The sequence below is a fragment of the Plodia interpunctella genome, chromosome 1, assembly GCF_027563975.2.
Source record: "Plodia interpunctella isolate USDA-ARS_2022_Savannah chromosome 1, ilPloInte3.2, whole genome shotgun sequence".
NCBI lineage: Eukaryota > Metazoa > Arthropoda > Insecta > Lepidoptera > Pyralidae > Plodia > Plodia interpunctella.
Genome location: NC_071294.1, coordinates 12635001 through 12641685, shown reverse-complemented (window position 1 = coordinate 12641685; position 6685 = coordinate 12635001).

Genomic DNA, 6685 nt, shown 5'->3' with positions numbered 1-6685 from the left:
GGGCAAAAACAAAGCAAAAACCCACGGACAGGGGGCAGAAACTGGCCCCTGCCTGGTTACAAAAAGTTGAGCTACCCCGCACCAGCGGTCTGGTAGCTGTGGTCAACAGCACAACCTTACTTTTTGTAAAGAAGAATAGGATCCTGCCAGTGCCCCAACTCCAGAAGGAGCCAAGACACTGAACCCGTCAAAAACAAAAATAAACCAAGAGAAAACTCTTGATGACAGAGTAGTCACCAAAACACCTCAATTGTACTCGACACAACCTCGGGACACTTAGCACACCTCAGTACACTTAGCACACCTCAGTACACTTAGCACACCTCAGTACACTTAGCACACCTCAGTACACTTAGCACACCTCAGTACACTTAGCACACCTCAGTACACTTAGCACACCTTTCAGTACACTTAGCACACCTTTCAGTACACTTAGCACACCTTTCAGTACACTTAGCACACCTTTCAGTACACTTAGCACACCTTTCAGTACACTTAGCACACCTTTCAGTACACTTAGCACACCTTTCAGTACACTTAGCACACCTAACCTAACCTAACCTAACCTAACCTAACCTAACCTAACCTAACCTAACCTAACCTAACCTAACCTAACCTAACCTAACCTAACCTAACCTAACCTAACCTAACCTAACCTAACCTAACCTAACCTAACCTAACCTAACCTAACCTAACCTAACCTAACCTAACCTAACCTAACCTAACCTAACCTAACCTAACCTAACCTTTTTTTTTTTTTTTTTTTTGTTTTCGCAGGGGAATGCATTTACGCACTGAGTGTGGGACTCCTGGGCCGCTATCCAGCCCAGACTACCCACTAAACCCCTGCGGGTGCCATCGGCCGCTTTACAGGGAGGCGCCTCGGATCTATCTAACACAAGACGCCTCAGCGACTGGCCGGTCTCTTTCGCCAGAGACCGGACTCACCATTCTCAGGGGCCCACCGACACCTGGTGGACCCCTGCCGTCGGGTGGGACTAGTCCCACCGATTTAGGGGGGCGCCTGCAGGCGCGCAAGGTAGCGCCTGCGTCGCACCCCCGTCCGCCTTCTGCGGATCGGCTCCGCGAGGGGGTGGTCCTCGCGGTTCCTTTCCTCGGCCTCCCTCTGTGACATAACAGTCTCACAGAAGGAGGCCACTGCCGCCCAGGCTCCGTCACTCCCGAGCATCGCATTGACGACACTCGGGAGCGACAGATCCACTCCACCGAGCACTGCCACCAGATCGTGGCGCTGCCGACTCCACCTGGGACACTGCTCTAGAACATGTTGAGCAGTGTCCCGAGCCTCGCCACAATCGTGGCAGACCGGCTCGGTCTCCCGCTGGGCCACGCGGTGCAAGTACTCACCGAAGCAGCCATGCCCGGTGAGCACCTGCGTCATGCGGAAGGTGAGAGGCTTGCGCCGCCTCAACATCCATCTCTCCAGGACCTGGCGCAGGGCCTCCACTGTGCGTACACCGTACGTTGCCCGCGCCAGGTCTGCCTCCCACCTCCGCATGAGTTCCGCTTGCCCTCGCAAGCGGACCCGCCGGACCATCTCAGGCGAGGGGTGCTCGCCGATTTCCCTCCTGTTCGCCACAAAGTGGTAAACCTCGGCGAGCACCTCCGCCACCAACTCCCACGGCGGGTCGCCCGCGAGGGCTGTGGCCGCAGAGAACGCCACTGTACGGTACCCCCGTATCGCCAACCTAACCTAACCTAACCTAACCTAACCTAACCTAACCTAACCTAACCTAACCTAACCTAACCTAACCTAACCTAACCTAACCTAACCTAACCTAACCTAACCTAACCTAACCTAACCTAACCGATATACCTATTTGTTCCCCTACATCCCTGTGAATTTTCTCTTTAGTGCATCTCGTGTATCCTTCGATATAACAAGTGTTTTCAGTGCAGTTTTCTCCATAATTTCTCTTTAAAAAATTCATTTAGTTTCCGTAAACGCCATACTTAGGCGCTAACACTTAAATAATTCTTTAAAATTTTTTCTTGCTATCCCTTGATCGTCTTTGGTTGTAGTTCTGCTTACTTACCTGTCTCCCGGCTCCCTGTGAAGTTTCATCGCTTTCCGTTGCATCCTTGTTGCATTTTCACCTGTAACATAGAAATTTTTCATACAAATTTTAATAAAATCACACTTTTTCCCCTTTTTTCCAAGTTTTTCCTATCGGACCCTCGCTAGCTTGTTGCACCATCTTATCAGGCTAACGGAGGCGCATCTTTTGACGCCTCACACGTCTCGATAGGACCACCCGTTTTTGAAATCGTATTTTCACGATCTTCAAAAAGTCTACCTAAGCCCCTCAGGCACGTGTTCGACATATACCTATTTGTTCCCCTACATCCCTGTGAACTTTCTCTTTAGTGCATCTCGTGTATCCTTCGATATAACAAGTGTTTTCAGTGCAGTTTTCTCCATAATTTCTCTTTAAAAAATTCATTTAGTTTCCGTAAACGCCATACTTAGGCGCTAACACTTAAATAATTCTTTAAAATTTTTTCTTGCTATCCCTTGATCGTCTTTGGTTGTAGTTCTGCTTACTTACCTGTCTCCCGGCTCCCTGTGAAGTTTCATCGCTTTCCGTTGCATCCTTGTTGCATTTTCACCTGTAACATAGAAATTTTTCATACAAATTTTAATAAAATCACACTTTTTCCCCTTTTTTCCAAGTTTTTCCTATCGGACCCTCGCTAGCTTGTTGCACCATCTTATCAGGCTAACGGAGGCGCATCTTTTGACGCCTCACACGTCTCGATAGGACCACCCGTTTTTGAAATCGTATTTTCACGATCTTCAAAAAGTCTACCTAAGCCCCTCAGGCACGTGTTCGACATATACCTATTTGTTCCCCTACATCCCTGTGAATTTTCTCTTTAGTGCATCTCGTGTATCCTTCGATATAACAAGTGTTTTCAGTGCAGTTTTCTCCATAATTTCTCTTTAAAAAATTCATTTAGTTTCCGTAAACGCCATACTTAGGCGCTAACACTTAAATAATTCTTTAAAATTTTTTCTTGCTATCCCTTGATCGTCTTTGGTTGTAGTTCTGCTTACTTACCTGTCTCCCGGCTCCCTGTGAAGTTTCATCGCTTTCCGTTGCATCCTTGTTGCATTTTCACCTGTAACATAGAAATTTTTCATACAAATTTTAATAAAATCACACTTTTTCCCCTTTTTTCCAAGTTTTTCCTATCGGACCCTCGCTAGCTTGTTGCACCATCTTATCAGGCTAACGGAGGCGCATCTTTTGACGCCTCACACGTCTCGATAGGACCACCCGTTTTTGAAATCGTATTTTCACGATCTTCAAAAAGTCTACCTAAGCCCCTCAGGCACGTGTTCGACATATACCTATTTGTTCCCCTACATCCCTGTGAATTTTCTCTTTAGTGCATCTCGTGTATCCTTCGATATAACAAGTGTTTTCAGTGCAGTTTTCTCCATAATTTCTCTTTAAAAAATTCATTTAGTTTCCGTAAACGCCATACTTAGGCGCTAACACTTAAATAATTCTTTAAAATTTTTTCTTGCTATCCCTTGATCGTCTTTGGTTGTAGTTCTGCTTACTTACCTGTCTCCCGGCTCCCTGTGAAGTTTCATCGCTTTCCGTTGCATCCTTGTTGCATTTTCACCTGTAACATAGAAATTTTTCATACAAATTTTAATAAAATCACACTTTTTCCCCTTTTTTCCAAGTTTTTCCTATCGGACCCTCGCTAGCTTGTTGCACCATCTTATCAGGCTAACGGAGGCGCATCTTTTGACGCCTCACACGTCTCGATAGGACCACCCGTTTTTGAAATCGTATTTTCACGATCTTCAAAAAGTCTACCTAAGCCCCTCAGGCACGTGTTCGACATATACCTATTTGTTCCCCTACATCCCTGTGAACTTTCTCTTTAGTGCATCTCGTGTATCCTTCGATATAACAAGTGTTTTCAGTGCAGTTTTCTCCATAATTTCTCTTTAAAAAATTCATTTAGTTTCCGTAAACGCCATACTTAGGCGCTAACACTTAAATAATTCTTTAAAATTTTTTCTTGCTATCCCTTGATCGTCTTTGGTTGTAGTTCTGCTTACTTACCTGTCTCCCGGCTCCCTGTGAAGTTTCATCGCTTTCCGTTGCATCCTTGTTGCATTTTCACCTGTAACATAGAAATTTTTCATACAAATTTTAATAAAATCACACTTTTTCCCCTTTTTTCCAAGTTTTTCCTATCGGACCCTCGCTAGCTTGTTGCACCATCTTATCAGGCTAACGGAGGCGCATCTTTTGACGCCTCACACGTCTCGATAGGACCACCCATTTTTGAAATTTTCGCCCACCACACCCGCCCAATTGTGTTCAGGTTGTAAAAGGGAATTCACTTGGGACACCCCATACCCAGATCTACTTCGCTTTTACCGCCACCTAGGGCCAAAAATAGTCACCTAAATTTACAGCTCCCTTAATAACAATAGTTTAGGATTACTTTGCTAGTTCTACCCGTCCTCTACTTCGGAAAATTACTGTATATTGTTATTCTTTCTTCTGTTGTTCTCCCTCGCCTCCTCAACTTTCACTTACATAGACGATATTCTAAATTTTTTCATACCTTCTTCTAAACACTTTTCCGATCTAAGCCAACATGGTCCTAGCCCATTCACCACCGCGTAAGGCGGCCAATACTCGCCCCCCAGACAGGAACCGTAGGAACCTCACCCGCATCTCCGAGACTCCTACGGACATTATCACACAGCAGAGTCCCCCGCCGCTACCCACCACCACCTCTAGAGCGGGGCATTCACGCTCTCACTCCCCGCGGTCACCCCCGCCTAGGGGAAGGGCCCCTGTACGTTCACCTCCCCGGCGACTCCAGCGAATCATGCAGTCACCATCACCGTCCACTTCTCACGGTGCTCCCACCTCCCCGTCGTCCCCGCGGACGCCCCCACCCCAGTTGCCCCGACCGAGATCATCTTTCTCCCCCCCCGCAACCCCTTCTCGGGGATACATGTCGCCACCTAGCACTCCGGCCAGCAGGCGCGGGTCGATAAGCCGTGTGGGGGAGGATATCCCGGCGTCCTGGGAATCACTCTCACCGCAGTCGGATATCACCCCCGCACTCGTTTACTCTCCGTCGTCTACCCTCACCCCCGCGCCGTCGAACTTGCCGCCCTCGGCTGCTACACCGGCGCAGACGCACCCCCAGCCCACCCAAAGCCAAGTTGTGACTCAGCCTCTCTCAGTCGCAATCGCGGCGGCGACGGTCGCCCCGCAAGCGACACCAGCCCCCACCTTCCCCACCGCGCTCCAAGCGGCACTCTCCTTTATATCGGACTCGGCCAAGGAAATCATCGCCAAGATTTCCGAGGGTAAGAGCGTGACCAGCGGTAATAAGAAGCGCATAAAGGAGCTGGCGCAATCTATCATGGGCGCGGTGGAGGGGTCCCGAAACGAGACTCCGCCCGAGCTCCCGAAACCGGTTTCGGACGCGGTCCTCCATGCCATCCGGGAGACTATTAGGGACGAACTAAAGGGACATGCGCCTACTCACGTTCCCACTCCCCACCCCGCCCCTCTGCCTGCCTCAACCCCCCCAGCGCCCCAGTCGAGGTCCTTCGCGACGGTAGCTGCCACCTCTCCACCCAAACGTCCTTCGCCAATGCCTCGTACCCAGCCGGCTATAATCATCAAGGCCAAGGAGGCCGGTGACAAGCAACCGGATGTCTATAGCGAGTGGCGCAAAAACATCAAGTTCAGAAACACCACATTCGCTCCCTCGAAAGTGCGCACCTTGCGCAACAACACGGTGAAGGTCAATTTTGACAACGCCGCGCAGAGGGATGAGACATTGGCGAGGGTCAACGAAGTCCCGGGTATAGTCGCGGAGAAATCCAAACTCAGGAAACCCCTCATCATCCTAAAAGGCGTGAGCAAGGAGACAAACAAGGACGAGCTGTTGGAGATCGTTGCCAGCCAAAATCAAGTGGCTGCCGGCGACCTTCGACTATGTTTCCTCCTTAAAAACCGCAATGAGAATCTTTATAACGCGGTACTGGAGGTAGCCCCCGCAATTCGACGAGCGTTTGTCGAAGAGGGTCGCGTGAATGTGGAGCATCAGAGGGTGCACGTGGCGGATTTCAGCCGCTTTGTACAATGCCGCAAGTGCCTGCAGTTTGGACACACAGGCAACAAATGCTCGGCTGACTTCTACCCGTGCGGCCACTGCGGCTCCGCTACGCACCACATCACTACGTGCCCATACAGAACAGACGCAACTAAGATGACCTGCTACAACTGTAAAAAAGCAAACAGCACCAACACCAAACACTCCGCCCTCGACGCTAAATCTTGCCCCAAAATCCTCAACGCCTTAAAATCCCTCAATGACACAACCGACTATGGTTATTAGTACGATCAAAGTAACTCAATGTAACCTCAATCGCTGTTACACTATATATCACGAGTAAACAGCCTTAAGGCTGTGAATAAAACTCTATAGCGAATAAGTTCCTTTATTTATCAAAGGCATATAAATATAGTATAATATAGATATATAACACATATAAAATTATGTATTGAAATATATAAATAGAATATACATACACGTATAATACACAATAATACATATATATACATACATATACTTATAAATATAACCAAATTATGTATAATCA